General features: G+C 43.4%; 1 protein-coding gene across 4 annotated transcripts in view; it reads left to right on the top strand.

Annotated features, from left to right (window-relative positions):
- The window catches only part of Bach2 (BTB domain and CNC homolog 2), a 338,351-nt gene that overhangs the window by 21,171 nt on the left and 298,990 nt on the right, over window positions 1-18,190 (top strand). Inside the window, exon 1 of one of the 4 annotated variants that reach the window (XM_032904923.1) lies at window positions 17,772-18,190. This exon is cut by the window's right edge and continues 178 nt beyond it. The exons of the other annotated variants lie outside the window; for them this stretch is intronic. The gene's annotated coding sequence lies outside the window, so the exon portion shown is untranslated. Of the gene's footprint in view, window positions 1-17,771 lie in introns of those variants that run through there. 4 annotated transcript variants of the gene reach the window in all.

The raw sequence follows: 18,190 nt of genomic DNA, 5'->3' as shown, positions 1-18,190 counted from the left end.
CTTCGAGGTTCCTGCCCTGACTTCCCTGGATGGTAGACAAAGCTGTAAGATGTGATAAACCCTTTCCTCCCTAACTTGCTTTTGGTCATGGTGTTGTATCCCAGCCACAGAAACCTTAAAACACTGCAGAAGTGCTTATGTCACTGCCGCCCACTGAAGACATCATTTTGCAGCCAAGTTGATATCAGTACAGGTGAAGGAAGTATGCTATGGCTGGTGGAGGCCACACCGTCCTGAGGTTCCCCACTCACCCACTGAGTGACATCCATGGTCATAGTCCACGGGTGTGTCTTAGGAACACATCGATTGTTAAACTGTCCTGAAACACCCTCCCACACAGGGGCTCCTTTTCCTCATTTCTCATATACAAATGGAGCCTGAGCCCTGCTGCTGTGAGAGTGTGAGGTTCCCTGGCTTCAGTGTCGCAGCTGACTGATAAAGCGTTCCAGACTATCATGTGGGATTTTATTTAAGCTGCCGGACCTGGAAATCCACCTCACTGCCCCATCGCCTACAGTTTATGTGTTGTCTGTGGTTACAAACCAGCATTGCAAAAGAGTTTTTTTAAAAAATAGTTCCCTTTTATATTGGCTTTTATAAATTATTAATATATTTACAATTTATAATTCTATTAATATATGAATATAATGAATCACTTCCCTTTTCCCCTTTCTCCTTCTAAACCCTCTCATATACCTCTCCTCGCTCTCTTTTAAAATCATGTCCTCTCTTTTGCATTAATTGTTATGTATGTACGTGTGTGTGTGTGTCTGTGTAAATGTTTGTAAATATATAAATACATACTGATTAGTCTCTACAATGCTACTTATATGTCTGTTTTCAGGGCTTTAATTTTTGGGGGGAAGATTTAATATATGAGTGCTGTATTATTGTCACCCTTCTTTCCTTCCCTTCAATCCTGCCCCCAATTCATGATCTCTTCTTTAATTATTCTCTCTCTCTCTCTCTCTCTCTCTCTCTCTCTCTCTCTCTCTCTCTCTGTGTTTCTCTCTGTCTCTCTGTCTCTCTGTCTGTCTCTGTGTGTGTGTGTGTTTCTCTCTCTCTCTCTCTCTCTCTCACTCTCACACACACACACACACACACACACACACACATACAATGCTGAGGCCATTTGGTGTGTCACATGCATATGTGTTTAGGGCTGACCACTTGGGATTGTGCGGCCTATGAGGGGCGTGTCCCTGGAGAAGTCTAAGTCTCCCTCTCTGGTGCCATTCCTTGCCTTTAACGCTTCATTAGGGGGCCTCAGCTGGAGCTGTGTCTTTTACATAGGTCAGGGAAGGTGCACCCATCAAGTCTCAGACTCGTGGTCACCTGAACAAGACCTGCACAATAACAAGACTTTTTCCCTTAGAGAGATGGTCTCATCTAGAATACCTGGGGCTGGCTTCAGACTCAGAATCCAGCCCCAAGGTGTCGCTGAACTTCCTATCTTTCTTCCCCTGCCTCTGAAATGCTAGGATTTTAGGCATGTGCCACTGCCCTGAGTTCATGAACTGCCAGAGAGCAAACCCAGGGCCTTGTGTGTGCTGGGCCCGCACCTTGGGTCTGAGCTACATCCCCACCTTACCTTCTGACTACAGGCTTACTTGGTTCTGTTTCCTCCCAGCCAGTTTTTCTTGGTAAGAAGCTTGTAATGTCCTGCGTCTGGGAGACGTGTCTCCACCTAGACATATGCGAAGATTTGGGAGAGTGGGAGGGCCTTCCCTGTGCATTGAAGAAGCTCGCGGTCTGGTTCCCTCCCTGACTCACAGAGCCCTTAGCACTGTTGTTGGCGAGCGTCTTCTGTCTGTGTTAGCCTCTTTCCCAGAAGGATTATGGGGAAGAAAATCTGAGATGATTCGCTTCTGCTGTTCCAACCACCCTTGCTCTCTCTGTTGGCAGCCCCTTCTCAGAGGTGTCTAGGGTTTAGGCATGAAACTCCTGTTCCACTCTTCAACTGTGAAGAGAACGCTTCCTGCTCCTCACGGTTTAGTCATTTACCTCAAATGGCTAGTAATCTTTACAGATTACCGGGATCTGCTCGCTAATCTGCTTAGTATCTTTAAAAATAACTCTTTAAACAGACTTCAAATGCATTTAACAGTATATATATATATGAATGAGCTTCTAGGCACTGTTGTCATCAACGCTGACTTGCTCTGTTCTGCTCTGTCTAGGCTGAGGGAGCCAGCCATTTTGTTTCGTATTTCCAATATGTCACAGACTTCATGATTTTACAAAGCCTGTAACAGTGAAAGACTGGTAATATGAACTTGAAAAGGCTTTAAAGGTCCAAAGAGACGGTTGGTTGCTAAAGTGCTTGCTACGTAAGTGCATGGAGCCCGGTTTGACTCCTCGCCATCCATGTTAAAAAGCCAGATGCGGAAATCGGAGACGTGTGTGCTTATAATCCAACAGCTGGGAGGGGGAGACCGGCCAGCTGATCCAGCTGAATGAGATGCCGGTGAGAGACTCTGTCTCAAAACAGGAGGCGGAGAGCCCGTGAGATGTCTCAGTCGGTAAAGACGTCTGCTGCCGAGCCTAGTGACCTGAGTCTGGGAACCTGCACGATAGGGGGAAAACAGAGCCAAAAGAAGCAAAACCAGACCCCAGACAGTGGCACATGGACACCTCCTCTTCCCAATGCACATAAAATCCACACATATAATGTAATAAAAAATTGGGAAAATACGCTGGAGAGTCAACAAAGACCAACAATATTGATTTCTGGTCTTCCCACACACATACCCATATACATAAGCACACAGTGTTGTTAAATCAAGTTAGGTTTTTATTACTGAATTGAATAGGCATCAGGCACCTCTAGGAACCAGAGTGTTGAGTTCCGGCTCCAGTGCTTCTCGGGAGGAGCAGGTACATACACCCCATGAGGGTTAGGTGCCTTTGTCTTGGGGCCTGAAGGTGAGATGTGTCCATCTCAGGATCTACCTGCAAAGCTGGTTTTGAGTGAACTCTTGCCTTTCTCTTTCTTGCCTATGTAAAAGTTAAATGCAGAACCAAACCCTGCGAGCTTACAGCTGGCACTCAGGTGGCAGGGCAGCCGTGTGCTTGCTGCAGGGTTTGACGCAGCACAGTGCTGTGGAGAGGGTGCCTTCTCTCTGCTTCCCTGCTGTGTCCTCTCCATTCTTGGTAGTTACGGATATGGGGGGGAAGGTCACTCTTTCTTCTGCAGTGCCACTTTAAACAATACGATTTTTGCTTACTCTTTTGCCACATTTTTCTTCTTCAGTAGATATGAATCTGTTGCGAGAGCTGCACACCATCCTGTATGACAGTTATGTCATAGTTTACTGTCTGCTCCCAGTATATGGGCTGAGGGACATTCCTGGCAACACTGCTGTCATCCTACCTGTTCTATTTTCTTGATATTTTAAGGATACAGATCTACACACACACACACACACACACACACACACACACACACACACACACACACACACCATAAATCCAAGCCAAAGATAATGTGTTATGAGGTGTTGGAAGTCTTCAGAAGACGTCCCACTCCGAGGGTCAGAGAGGTCCCGTTATTTGGATGAGAGTATGAGAGTCTCCTAGCCCATCCACTCTGTCACATGCCTTCATCACCTTGCAGGTCTTTTGCGTCTTTCAGTCTAATGTTGAGGGGCACACCAAGATGGGTCTCACTTCGTTAGCACATGATGTCCTGTATTGGTATGCTGTGTGATCAGAGCCTGTGCTGGCCGTTAGCTCAAGTGGGGTAAGGGAGATTGGAAGAGGATGGAGATAGTGGTGAGACCTTTTTTGAGATGGTTTCATTCTCTCCTCCGGCGGCACCCCCCCCCACCGCTTGCTTACAGGAAATCTGTGTGATGTAGAGAGCACGGAGGGTGAGCCCTCTTCATGGCTGGTACAGCATGTTCTGTAACATTCGGCACGGATGAAAAGCTGTGTGTTCCCACTGGTACATGTTTGTTTGTTTGTTTTCTTCAAATTGGGGTGAAGCCATGTGACATGAAAGTGACCTGCTTTAAATGTGTGACTCAGTGGCATTTAGTACACTCGCAATTTGGGGCTATTATCACCTTTATCTAGTTTCAAAACATTTTTACCATACCAGTGGAAACCCCATACCACCCCCAGCTTCCCTCGTCTTTCAGCTTCTGGAAACTGCTAGCGTGCTTTCTGCTCCTATGTTTTGACCTTTTCTGGATATTTTATATAAATGGAGTCTTACAGTGAGTGACTTTATGGGTCTGACTTTCCTCCTTTACTATGTATTTTTTTTTTAAAGACAGGGTCTCATATAACCCGCGCTGACCTCAGCCCCTATGCAGCCCTCAAACTCTCTGTGTATGGCTAGGGCTGGCCGTGAACACTGGATTACAGGCATGTGTCTGTGCCTGGTTCTAGCTTAGTATTTTTGAAGTTCGCCCGTGCCAAGTACTTAGTTTCTTTGTGTTGCTGACTAATACGACATTGTATGTGGCTTTACCTATTTCCAGTTATTGAATATTTGTGTTGTTTCTGCTTTTGGCCTATTGCAAGTAGTCGTGTATGTGTGTTTAGACCACAGGTTAGTTGTACAGATGATGCCCGAGAGGAAAGACAACAGGCAGCTAAGAAGAGCTTTCTGGCAAGCAGGCTCTGGGGGCTTCTAGAGTTTTCTCTCTGTACCTGCCTGCTCTACAATGTTGTAAATAAAATGAGGTGCTGTGCACAGAAGAGGCCGTGGCACTCTCCACAGACAGGAAGACCCCTTGCTTTGCAGTATTATTACTTCTCATTGGGAGAACACTGTATGGCTGTCCACAGGCTAAACTGCTTTAGGTAGTAAAGAGTTTCTCCTTAGTACATCGTGCTATTCTGGCGCCTTGTATTTATCAGTATAGACACGTCCCAGTAGTTAAAAGTAGCTCGGAGGTAAGCTCCTGATGTGGACGTCAGGAGGTTACATCCCCAGGAGAGGGTGCATACAGCATAAAGTCCTTTCTGTGATGCTGGTATAGACATCTGTCTGGCTGTTGGAAATGGTGCCTCTCCTGCATGCTTTTGCTATTCGTTGGAGTTCCTGTATTGAAGAGGTGTGAAGTGATGGCAGAAAGGAAGGTGGGAGAGAAACAGCGCTGCTTCCTCCTCCTCTAGGCCTCTCTGCTGTGCAGCACCCACACCGTGAGACTGAACCCAGCCACTCGTCGTTCCCTTTGAGGAAAGGTTTAGAAGGTGTGCTTGTTGAGGGGGAAAGTGTGTTTTGTCAGAAATGGAGGAGCATGACCTTGTCTAGTCTTTGTTTCCCGGCCTGAGTCTTTACATCCAAACACAACAGCAAGTTGCTTGTGTAGAGTTTGCGCACGAATGCTCAGTAAAGCATTCTCCTCCTCTGAATTAGGGAAGCATTGGAGAATGTCTGCAGCCCTTAAAATTTTAACTTACAGGTCAAACACACACTTGTTTATTTGGTAAATTAGTTCCATGAGTGCCCATTTAAATGGAACCCTCCTCCTAACTGGTCTCCCATGAGCCACTGGGGAGACACTGGGGAGACAGCAGTTAAGCCAGAGTCTAACCAGGCAGGGACCAGGAAATCCCAAGAACCAGCTCTCTGGGGCCTTTGGAAAGAAGTGTCTGAATTCTGAGTGTGTTCCATGCCTCTTCACCTCCCTTACAGACTTAAAACAGCCACTCCAGGATGTGAGAACAGAGTCAACATCGTGTCTGGAGATGACAAGGTTGCTTTTGTTAGTCTGGATATGTATTTGGTGGTGGTGGTGGAGCTCAAGTTTTAGAGTTTCAATGCTAGAGAAATGCACAGTTTGAAAGCCTGATGCTTATTCCTCAAAGTCATTCTTTCAAGTGCTTTCTTTTTCATTCTCCTTGAAACCTCCAACTTTAAAGGGAACATGGAGCAGTAGTAACAGACCACTTACATGCCTGCTTCTGTATGTTCACCGGCTGTCAACATTTGCTATTTCATGTTGTTATGCAAAGGTTTAGATGTATGTGTTAGCTGCAGAAGAATGCTTCTTTTTTAAGTATCCTTGAAGACTTCAGAATAAGAAGATTTTCTATATATCCATAATGCTATTATGAAATAGTTCCAAGTCAGAAAAAAAGTAAAAAGTGCTGTGATTAAACCAAAAAAAGAGGGGGGATTATAATGAGGTCATTAGTTTCCCCATTCAATTTCATGTAGGATAAATTTGGTATCTATTAATAAACTACCGAATAATTTACTACAGAGTCCGTTCTTGGACAGCCAGGGCAGCCAGGGCTACACAGAGAAACCCCATCTCAAAACAAAAAAAGACTTTATCATTCAAAACTGGGGAGAGGCCATTTTCTTTAACATTTGTGATAGCCTCTAACCAAGGTACCACTGTGAACAAGCACATCTTCCATCTTGTCAAGAAGCAGAGAACGTTGGCCCCAAAGAGAAGGTCCCTTCAGTCAGTGGTTGCGTTTGCAGTGCATTAAAGTGGGCTCGCTGGCTGGGCACTTGTCAGCAGTGAGGTGTGGCCCAGAGTCTGAAACTCTATTTTCTTTTTTTTTCCCCCTTTTTGTTTTTGTTTTTTTCTCTTTTACAATTCAGTGGCCATGGACATTTCTAATTTTAAATTCCTGTTTTGCATATCAAGTGTAGAAGCTATGACTTTTAGGATAATTTTTGTACTTTGTCCTGTAAACAGACTTAAAAAGCGTTGAATGTGACATGCACGTGCAGCTTCTTGTGTATCTAAGGCGCACCTTTCCTCTCCCTTGCTAAATGGGCTCCTGTTTCCAATTTGTGTTAGAGCTCTGTGCGAAATCTGGACTCGAGTTTATGCAAGTCCTAAAATTGAGCACAAGTGTGTGGTGATAACAGCCCTTGAGCCGCCTTTGTAACAAGCCTCTGTTGAGTTCTGGAGTCCTTCTCCAGCAACGCCAAGCGCTCACGCTGCACATGGAAATTGCAGATGCCACTACTTGAACTTGGCCACCAAGTGTGCGCATGTAATATCTGTTGGCAGCTTAGTAGTTTTTGGCTACTCCGTGAGGATCCCTCCCCATCCCTTCTGTTTGTTTGTTTCAGTGCTAGGGATTGAGACCCAGAGCCTCGCACGTTCCAGATCACAGCTCTGTTACTGAGAACTACAGCCGGGATCTGACATTCTGTTTTTAAGAAACAAGTTTTCTCATGTTAAACTTAAAGTGGGAGGTTGGACTCGTTCATTATTTATCCTTTCAGTAAGGAAACATTAAGTGCCTACTTTGTGTCAGTGCTGTTCAGAGAGGGACAAGAGAAGACTGTTACTATGGGATTGTGTAGTAGAGTCCATGAACAGGCACAGATAGAAAAAACAAACCCTTGACTATCCTAGGGTAGTGATGTGAGGGCAGGACGTTCCATCGGAGGTGAGATGGTCAGTAAGACATTAGTGAACAGATGAATCCCATCTGACCAGTGAAAGGACGTGTAGGAGGTTCACCCAATAGTTCGAGGCTGATAGAAAAAGCAACCAGGGCAAAAAGACACACACAAAGCTACAGAAGCAGAAAACACACACATGTTACAATGTGTGGGTTTCTGATGGTCTGTGTGACTAGAGCTTGGGACCACAGGATAGTGAGGGACATGAGCCTAGAACTTTACATGTCGTTCTGGAGACATTGTCCTTCATGCTGTCAGTGGGGGGACTGTTTTAGGATTTTTCTTTTCATAAAACATTTAGTTATTTATCTGTTGATCACTGTCCGGTCCTCTATGTGCAGACACAGCATTAACATTAAACGTGTAATGGAAAATCATATTGGAAGTTAGGAAATTATTGTAAGTTAAAAACTCTCCCCATCTTTGGAATTTCGATAAGCAGGAGACAGAATTGTGGGGGTTTTGTTTTGTTTTGTTTTTATTTCAGGACCTTCTAAAAAGAAGTTCCATGGTTAAATTTGTGCTTAGAAACAGTATCACTGCAACAGTACCGTGATGTAGCAAAGAGGAGCTGGAATCCAGAGCCAGAGCAGTAACCACTCTGCCCCTTTACAAGTCCGTGGAGAGGCAATGGTCTCTGGCCATGGGGTGCAGACCAAAGCTACATGAAGCTGGTTCCAAGGATCAGTTGAGCAGAACCCCCAAATGTGATTGGCCCCCAACAGACACTGACAGAGAGGAAATGGCTGAGAACAGTGTCCAGATCTCTGGTTTAGGCAACTTCATGGGTGATGTCATCAGGATATGGGCGTGCAGTAGGTCATGAGATTGGGGTGTGAGATTAATGTGGGTGGCAGAACAGAGATTAGTGATAAAAGCTCTAGGAAATGGACATTTAGTGACAAGGCAAGTACAGAAGCCTTCCTAGGAGTGGTGTGAAGGGAAGAGGAAAATTTGGGGTGGGGTATGCCTCTAGAGAGAGGCTTGTGCCACACAGGCCAAGCATTCCCTCCTGGATTTGTCACGTTAATAAGTTGAGTAGAACTGTCATGAACAGTTGGTGAGGAGTAAGAAATAAGAAGGACGATGATCCATTTATACCGTCCGTGATGGAAAAGAAAGCAAAACGGGCAGGTTTTTTGGTGGTTGTTGTTTTGTTTTTTCGTTATTTAATGTTGGTTTTTGAGGTTAAAAATCTTGAGCATGTCTGCATTGTAAAGCAGAGAGACGTTCTTTCTCTTCTTTCTCTCCTCTCTCCCTCTTGTCTTCTCCCATTAAACCTCTCCACGTGACAAAAACAAAAAGGAGAGAGACTACCAATGAGGAAGAGGAAGACAAATTAGTGGGATGATGTCTGTAATAAATACAATCTGAGGGCATATTGGCCGGAACACTCCTAAGGCAGAATCCCAGGAAGAAAGGATCTATTCAGATTTTCAAAAGGGAGAGGAGGAGAAGGGATGTGGGGCTTGAAAGCTGGATATGTGAGGGGTGAGCAATCCATGAAATGTGCATTCGGGTCTGGGCTGGGAAGCCTACTCAACAGATACTTTCAGGATACATTCAGGTCTGCTTTGAAAGCATAGTCAACGGATACATTGTATCGGAAGCATAGTCAAGGGATACATTCGGATCTGTAGGAAGCTTAGTCAGTCTATGAAACTGTTGCCTCGCCTCACGCACACTGCACTGGATTTTAAGACCACACTCAGCCTCTAGACTCTCCAAGTTGACACTGGAACACAGTAGGAGCTTTTATTGCCTTCCTGAGGTACACAGGACTTCCAGTGAGTTGTTGGCTTAAGACGTCCCAGAGGCTTGGCCAGATCATTCTTGGAACAGGGTTGAAATCCACTTCCTTTTCTTTCCGAGCTCTTAGGAACAGTGTGGAGGGCCTTCTGCATTCTCTAGCTTGCGTCCTTGAGAAATTTTACACTTACAACCTTTTTTCAGTGCCTGCGTGTTTATGGACCTAACCTAACAGTATTAGTAAGAGACTATTAGCTGCTATAAAGATAACCAGTCTCTACAGAAAACAAGGAGAACAATATTGAGCTTCAGTTGCTCTTTTGACAAAATGCACCTGGTGAACGTGTACAGAATTTTCTGTTTTCAGCAGCAGAATTTGCATCCCCAGTAGTGCACACAGAGCTATTTCCAGTATAGGTTATATGTTAGACCACAAAAATGTGTTAATATATTTAAGGAAATAAAAATTAGACATAGTATTGTTTCTGACTACAAGGGTATGAAAGTAGGAATTAATAATGGAAAGAACCTTAGAAAATACACAACATGCTCCCCAAGCAACCAACCGACAGAAAAGAACTCAGAAAGGAAACTTGAGAATATCTTGAGGGAAATGACAGCAGAAATGTAGACTTCCTAAGCTGCATGCAAGATGCCCCACAAGGAGCGATTACAACAACACAGGCCTGCATTCAAGACGGAGAAATAGTCCAAATAAACAATCTGAAACTTCAGCTAAAAGAATAGGATGAAGAAAAATGAAGCCCAAAATAAGTGGGAGAAAATAATAATAATCAGAATGAAATAAAAAGCCACGAAACCCATAGAAGTAACCATACCAAGAGTTTTATATACATAAAAAATAATAATCAAACGGACCAATCATTATCTAACCTAAGAAAAAATAAAAGAATATTCAAAAATTTTAAATGAAAGCAGAGGTTGGAGAGATGGCTCAGTGCGTAAATTACTTGTGTGGAGGATGGAGCTTCAAGTTTGCATCCCCAGGACCCACATAAAATCTGGGTGGATGTGGAGGTCTGCCTGTAGTTCCAGTCCAGGAAGAAGGAATTTAGAGCAAGTCGGCTAAGCCAGGGTAGTAAAACAAGAGCTCTGGGTTCAGTGAGAGGTCCTGCCTCAGTAGATAAAGTAGAGAACTATTGAGAAGACACCAGGCCTTGGGGCCTCTTCATGTACACATGTGAACCTACATGCACACACACAAGCACACATGTGCACCTATGCATAGTCAACAAAAAAGGGGAAAAAGAAAACAATGAAAGTGAGTGATTGCAGCAGATTCCCCCAAAGTAAGAAGACACACCGTGCTATTGTAAGCATTTCTGTGCCAACAGTTTAGATTACATAGACGTGGATACGTTCCTAGAAGAGTATACCAGTTCCAGAAGTAAGTCAGGGAACACCGAGAAAGCTTGAGTGGACTAGTAGACAAAGACACTGAAGAAGTCATTAAAAATCTCCCAACCAAGAGCAGCCAAGGCCAGATAACTTCACAGGTTCGTTATATCAGAGTCTAAGAAAGAATCAAAGCCACGCTGGTTATGCTCATCCTGAAAGAAGCAGAGAACGTCCAAACTCAGTCTGTCAGCCAGCACCCTTTCTTAGTAACCGTTCTCAGGACAAGTGTGTGAGGAGACCCAGTGTGACAACATCAACCATCAGGCCCGTCACTAGCATCGTAATCCCACGGGAAACTGAGCTGTATGATAAGAACCAGTACAGTCTAAAATGGCCACTCTGGAACTTGTCTTCAACAGTGTTGGATGCACTAAAAAGGGCAAGGGGGAAAAAGATAGAAAGGAAGATTTATATAATCTTATATATAAAAAACCCTCAAAGATAAAAAAATACGGTTAGAACTAACAAGTGAGGACAGCAAAGTTGCAGGATACAATAACCAACGTGCAAAGGCCAGTAACATTTTATATACAAATAATAACCTAGCTAATAAAACTCAAGAAAATGACTGCATTTATAGCAGCGCTAAAAACTGTAAAACACTTAGGAATAAATGCAATCTTGATGTCGAAGATGGAACTTGCCCAAAGGAACTGGATGCCCCTAGTCAGCAGGAAGTAGTCCAACAATGATGGAGTCCTCTTTCCCTTCTAGCCTTTCTCGCTCCCATCTAGTGTTAGGGATTGAAAGGGTGGGAGGAAAAAGAACCCACAAAGGGGGAAGAAGTTACACCCTGAGAAGAGGGAACCTCAGCTGTGGAACCACCTTCCTCTTGCTGGCCCGTAGGCCTGTCCGTAGGCATTTCCTAAATTGCATGTCGATGCAGGAGCACCACTGTGGGCAGCACCAGCTCTCCGCAGGTGAGCATGGATTGCACAAGAGAAGGGGCCAAGCAAACCATGAGCATCTTTTTCCCGTGGTTCCTGTGTCTGCCTCTGCTTGAGATCGTTCCCTGACTTCCCTCAGTGATGGGTTTTGGACAGCATTTTATAACAGGATCAGAAACCAAACAGTTGGTTTTGTATCCTGCCACATCACCGAAAGCGTCGGTCATTTCTAGAAGTTTTCTGTTGGAAGTCTTGGGGTCTCTTACATGTAACGTATCACCCGTGAATGGAGATAAGTTGACTCGTTCTGTTTATGTTCCTTTAATTTACTTCTCTGGCCTTATTGTTCTAACTAGAGCATCAGACACGGCATGGAAAAGGAGTGAGGGTAGCACACAGCCCTGCCTCATTCCTGAGTTTAGTGGAGTTATTTTGAGTTTTTCTCCATTCAGGATAGTGGTTCTCTATCTGTGGATTGTGACCCCTTTGGGGGTTGGATATTAGATATCTTACATACCAGATATTTTCGTTACGAGTCTTAGCTATCAAAATTATAATTATGAGGTAGCAATGAAATAACGTTATGGTTGGGGGGAGGGTGGGTCACCGCAACATGAGGAACTGTATTAAATGAACATGATATTAGAAGTTTGAGAGGCATTGATTTAAGATGATATTGGCCGTGGTTATATCATATGTAGCCTTTGTTATATTATACTTTATATTATACTGTGTACCTTCCAGTCCTGTCCTCTCCAGAACTTTGTAAAAGCATTTTGAATTTTGTTAAAGGACTTTTCTGTATTTATTAAGTTCGTCATGCAGGCCATTCATGTGATTTACTGCACTTAGTGGCTTAGGTATGCCAAACCATTCTTATATCTCTGGGATGAGCCCACTGGATCCTGGTGGGCGATCTTTTGCCGGATTCCTGTGTTTGGGTTGTTGGCATTCTACTGAGAACCTCTACATCTGCTTCATTAAGGATAGAGTTTCTTTTGAAGAGATCCAGTTTCTTTTGCTGTGTCTTTACAGGGACTTTGGAATCTAGAGTAATACCAGCGTCATAGGAGTCCAGGAGTGCTCCTCCCATTTCTTTCTGTTATTTGAAAATATAATTTTAATAAGAATTGGTTGTAGATTTTTCCTTTGAAAGTTTAGTAGAATTCTGCTGAGAATCCATCTGGGCCTGGGCTGCTTATTACTATTGCTATGATAAGAAGGAGGAGGAGGAGGAAGAGGAAGAGGAGGAGAAGGAGGAGGAGAAGGAGGGAGAGGAGGAGGAGAGGGAGGGGAGGGGGGGGGAGAGGGAGGAGGAGAGGGAGGAGGAGGAGAGGGAGGAGGAGGAGGATGTTAGTACTGTTTAAGTCACCTTATTATGGGCCTGTTTAAGTTGTTGATTTCTTCTTAGTTTAACTTTGGTGGTTTGAATGAATTTAGAAAGTTATCCATTTCTTTTAGGCTTTCCAGCATAATGGGGTATAAGTAAGTTTTTAAAGAATTATTCCCTCTTAATATTCTGAATTTCTTTGGTATCTCTTGTAATTTTCTCCCATTTATCTCAGACTCTGTTTAATTTGGTTCCCCTCTTTCTTTCTGTTGCTTAATTGGCCTAATGCTCTGTTGGTCGTGTTTACTTGGTCAAGGGGCCAACTCTTACATCCATTGAGTCTTTGTATTGTTCTCTTTGTTTCTATTTAATGAATTTCCGCTCTGATTTCTATTATTTCTTGCTGTCTACTGGGTTTGGGTTTGTTTTATTCTTCTTTTTCCAAATGCTTGAATTGCACCATTAAGTCATTTATTTGTGCTTTCTGACTTTTTTTTTTAAAGTAGGCACTTAGGGCTATAAATTTCCCCCATACAACTGCTTTTAATATGTTTGAGAGGTTTTGTTGGGTTTTGCTTTTAATTTTATTTAATTACAGAAATTTTTACTTAGTTTTTTATTATTTTTTGACCCATTCATCATTCAGTAGTGTGTCATTTAAGATCCATGAGTTCCTGTAATTGCTAAAGTTCTCCTGTTGGTTTTAGGTTTTATTTCATTGTGGCCAAATAGGATATACAGAATTATTTCACTGTTTCTGCATTTGTTTTGGGTCCCTGCATTTGGTCTACTTCAGAGAGACTTCCATGAGTGAATAATAAAATGTATATCCTCTGGTGTTTGGATGGAACAGTCTATAGAGAATCTGTTAGGTCCATTCGTTGTACAATGTTGTTTAATTCAGATGTCTCTTTACTTTTGTCCAGACACCTGTGCATTAGGGAAAGTAGGGTATTGAAATCACCTACTAGTGCTGAGCTGGGGCTAGCTTGCATCATGAGATCCAGTGGTACACTTTCTATGACATTGAATGCACTGGAGTTTGTGCATGTATGTCACATGCAGTGTCTTCTTGGTTAACTGTTCCCTTCATAAGAATGAAGTATCCTTCCTCTCTTCTGGTAAGTTTAGGTTGCAATGTGTTTTGCCAGAGAATAGGATAGAAAGCCTGTTTGTTTCCTGGTTCTGTTTGCTGGATCCTTTTTCTCATCCTCTCTCTCTAAGGTGGTACCTAAGGTGAGTTCCTAGATGTTTGGTAGTGAGCTGAGCCTCTAATGGCTGAACCATCTCTCCAACCCATTATGACTTTCTCACGGACACCGAAAGTTGGATTTTATTTCTTGATTCATTCAGCTAAACAGTTTCTTTTTATGTGGGATTGAGGCCATTGATTAAATGCATGTTATTCCGTTAAATGTTATTAATGGCAAGTGTGCCTCAGTTGATGTTATTCTTTTCTATTTGTGTTCCTGGTCCTGTTTTGTGTTTCTTTCCCAATGGGCTTACTTGTTTACTGTCAGTGGACTCTTGGATACCCTTATTCCTCTCCCGTCTGAGGCAGTACTCTCAGTGCTCTCTGTAGGGATGGCTTGGTGAACTGGATTGTTCCAGCCTATTTAGGCCATGGGAAGTTTTTCATTCATCTGTTATTATAGCAGATAGTTTTTCTGGATAAAGTCGTCTGGGTCGGCATGTGTGGTCTTTTAGAACTTGGAGTCACATGACTCCAGGATCTTCTGGCTTTTAGTTTCCATGGAGAAGTCAGCTGCTATGCTGATGGTTTTTCTTGTATATGGGATGTATGCCTCTCTCCTGAAGCTTTCAGTGGCCTCTCTCCATTCTATGTATTCTGTGTTCCCATGCTGTGGGGAGGAGGGGGCGCTTCTTTCCTGGTCCTATGTGCTTCTTGTGTCTGTACAGATGTGTCTTTTCCTCAACTGGGGAAGTTTTCTTCTGTGGGTCTGAAGATATCGCTTCTGCCATTGCTTTGGGAGTCTTCTTCCTCTGTACCCAGAATTTATGGATTTTTTTGCATGGTTTCCTGCATATGGTTTTAGTTTTTTTTCATATTCCTTGGTTGAGTGGTCCCTCTATTTTCAAGACATGATATTCTGCCCCTGCTTGATCCATTCTACTGGTGACGCTTTCCCCCAGATTTTCTACTTGAGTGGTTGTTCTTCAATTCATCTTCATTTCAGATCGATTTTCTTCAGTTATGTAAATAATTATCATTAGGAAACACATCTATAGCACCAGTGGGTAGAGCAAGGGTCATAGAGTCTGGTCCTTTCGTACTGTATGCGTTTCAGTGACATGACCTGGTCATGGGACTTGACTTCTTTTCTTTGGTTGTCCCACATGAGATTCTAGTCTGGCCTTGTTGAGTGGAAATGTGTCTCTGATCCATCATTAGGCTGATACACAGGCTGAGCTTGGTCCCTGAGTATGGGGATGATATGGGTCCATGTGAATCTAAGGCCATCTGCTGGCTGGGTAGGTACACAAGTTATCTGACCCCAGCTAGCCTGGGAGTGGGTTGATGGTGTGGGCAGGAAATCTCTAGGCTAGGCAAACGTGGCTGAACCTAGGTGTGTGTGGACAGTGCAGGAATGCGAGCTTCTGAGGGACTCACTGCCCACGCCGAACATTTTAAATGGGTCAATGCTACATGAAAATGAATAAACCCTCGTGACCGTGGAGGGGCAGTGGCTGACAGAACGACGTTCAGTTTGAAAAGGAAGTCTTGCGTGGCCACAAATCATATGAAAAAAATATAAAATAGCAAAAACCTTCGAAGGTACACAAAGCCCGTAGTGACTCGTTGCATTGCCCGCTGTCCTAGAGAAATGCTTTGCACTGTGTGTGGGGAAATACACAGGAGGATTTGCTGGGAGCTGGAGTGTCACCCCCTCTGATGTCGGAAAAGTCAACAGTTTGAGATCCCCCATCTTCGCAGTCTTGACATGTTAATGGAGTCAGATGGAAACATCGGTTGGTTATATGGAGTATATGTTATATAAATCCTCAGGAGACTACTTTGAGCTTGAACTATAATAGCTCCTTAGGTTTTTCTAAAAATGTATGCAAAATACATGTAAATGGAAGATAATGAACTGACAGGAGGCTTTGCACACAGCTACGCTCTATCGGCTTGTTCTTGCCTGCCTATGAGACTTCTAGGATGTTGGGTTGGTGACACCATTTATTATTATTATTATTATTATTATTAATACATTTGTGGTTGTAGTTGTTCATTGTTCAACAAAATTCTAAGAGGACATAGTTCTAAAATACGGGTTGAGTACCTTTATTCCAAAAACTTTAAATATTCCAGAATTTGAAACTGGCATGATACTGCAGGTGAGAAGTTCTACACTTGACACCATGTGTCAGGCTACAGTCAAAATGCAATTAAGCCAGAAATACTGTACAAAATTGATCTTCAGGTTGTGGGTATAAGATATGCATGAAACAAGGATGATTTTTTTGTTTCACCTAAGTTCTTTTTTAAGCTAAAGAGATGAGAGAGAGATTAGGTAGGTAGGTAGGTAGGTAGGTAGAGATAGATAGATAGATAGATAGATAGATAGATAGATAGATAGATAGATAGATAGATGTGCAAATAACTCTCCCCCAATTTAAAAAAATCTCAAATTCAAAATACTGTGATGGGGGTTAGAGAATTAGCTTGGCAGTTAAGCAAATACTACTCTTGCAGAAGAGACCTGAGTTTGGATCCCAGCATCCATCCACGTTGGGGGACTCACAAGTACTTGTAAGTCCAGTGTCTTCTTCCGGCCTCTGCAGGCACCCACATACATGCAGCACCTGCACACTTCGACACGTACATAAAAATAAACCACGTATAGAAGAACAACAGATAAAGCCGTCTACCTGGTCAGCTCAGGCATCTCACTGCAGCCCTTTAATACAGTCTCTCACCTCGTGGTGGCCCCGACGTAAAATCATCTCATTGCTACTGTAGTGTTCTACTGTTATGACTCTTAAATATCTGATAGGCGGGCCCTGTAGAAGTCCACAGGTGGAGAACCAGTGGAGGGATATTCAGGTTGAGTAAGATACACGTTCAAAATATAACATACAGATAGGAAGGATTGGGTGATACCTTTTTTCTGTCTTGGACTCTTTCACTTTTTTGGGTGAAAGGCTCAATTCAGATGACCAAGCTACGCTCCTTAAACAAAGAAGTGACTTTTCCCTAGCTGTTTGTTCTCAGTCCCCTTGTTTCTCCGTAGAAGACTCCCTTACTCATTCCGATAGCCCTCTTCTCTGCTCTCTCCAGCTTAATGGAAGGAGCAGCAAGAGATAGCATTGCTCTCCATGAGCTTTTGACTACAGCCACACATGGTGAGACTTTGTCTAGCCAGGCCTTGAGACAAGGATTTGGTTAGCCTTTAGTAGCCCCATACTTAGCCTATATTGAATTTGTCAGGTGTCGAAGCATGACGGGCGAGCCTCACATTTAAACACAGCTAACGTTTGGACCCATTCTTGACCCAGCAAAAACTATCGGAAGTTGTTTCCAGCATCCACAGTATTTGTTTTTATAACGGTTTGTTTTCTGGGTCATTATTTTAACCACCGTGAATACAGACCTGTCGGGTCACATCCGCTGGCTTTTGCATTGCAGAGTCTGACTTGACTGTTTGCCTAGGGGAGGCGAATCAGCCTGTTTTCTGTTTGATGCAGAAGGAAAGAAGTAAAAGAGAACCAAGATGAGTAGAAAAGTTTAGGTTTTAGTAACATCATCTATTTATATATTACTAGTGATATGTTATTGATATATTTGGTAATGGCATTCTGAGGAATTTCAGTAAGGAGCCCTCACCAGGTTGGTTAGGAAGGAAGAGCTGTCGAGAACCGTGCTGTATGACTTTCTCACCTCTCCCTCGCTTCCTCCTTTCCCCCGTCCCTTCTTTCCAGCTCCATCCTTCTTTCCTCCCTCCCTTTATTTCATTTCCTTATGGATCGGACTTTCCCATCCCGGGAAACAGCTCAGAGGCCGTCCTGTATCGCCATCACCATTTCCCAAGTGTCCCTCCCCAGGCCGCTTCGGAGAACCCGCAGGGTGTAGAACCAGGTTACCTGTCTCCAAAGTTTCCTCACATCCCACAAGCAGGCACGAAAGCTGCACCTACTAGTTCTGGAGAGAGAGCTGATCTGAGCTGCGTGCCCCGGGGAGACGTTTGGTTATAAGGGGGACCAATTCTAGAACTGAAAAGTTCTCTCCTTTTATATGAATAGCAAAGTTGATTGATTAAGATGTGTCAATCAGGTGCTGGGCATGTGTAGAGCTATTTCACGGCTTTTCCTAGAACCGAACGGCTATTTTTAAGTGTGACTATATTATCCTCAGCCAGGCTGCTGGATGAAAAAGTACAAAGGGCTAAAAAT

The sequence above is a fragment of the Rattus rattus genome, chromosome 1 (assembly GCF_011064425.1).
Source record: "Rattus rattus isolate New Zealand chromosome 1, Rrattus_CSIRO_v1, whole genome shotgun sequence".
NCBI lineage: Eukaryota > Metazoa > Chordata > Mammalia > Rodentia > Muridae > Rattus > Rattus rattus.
This window is presented reverse-complemented; position numbering and strand designations above follow the sequence as displayed.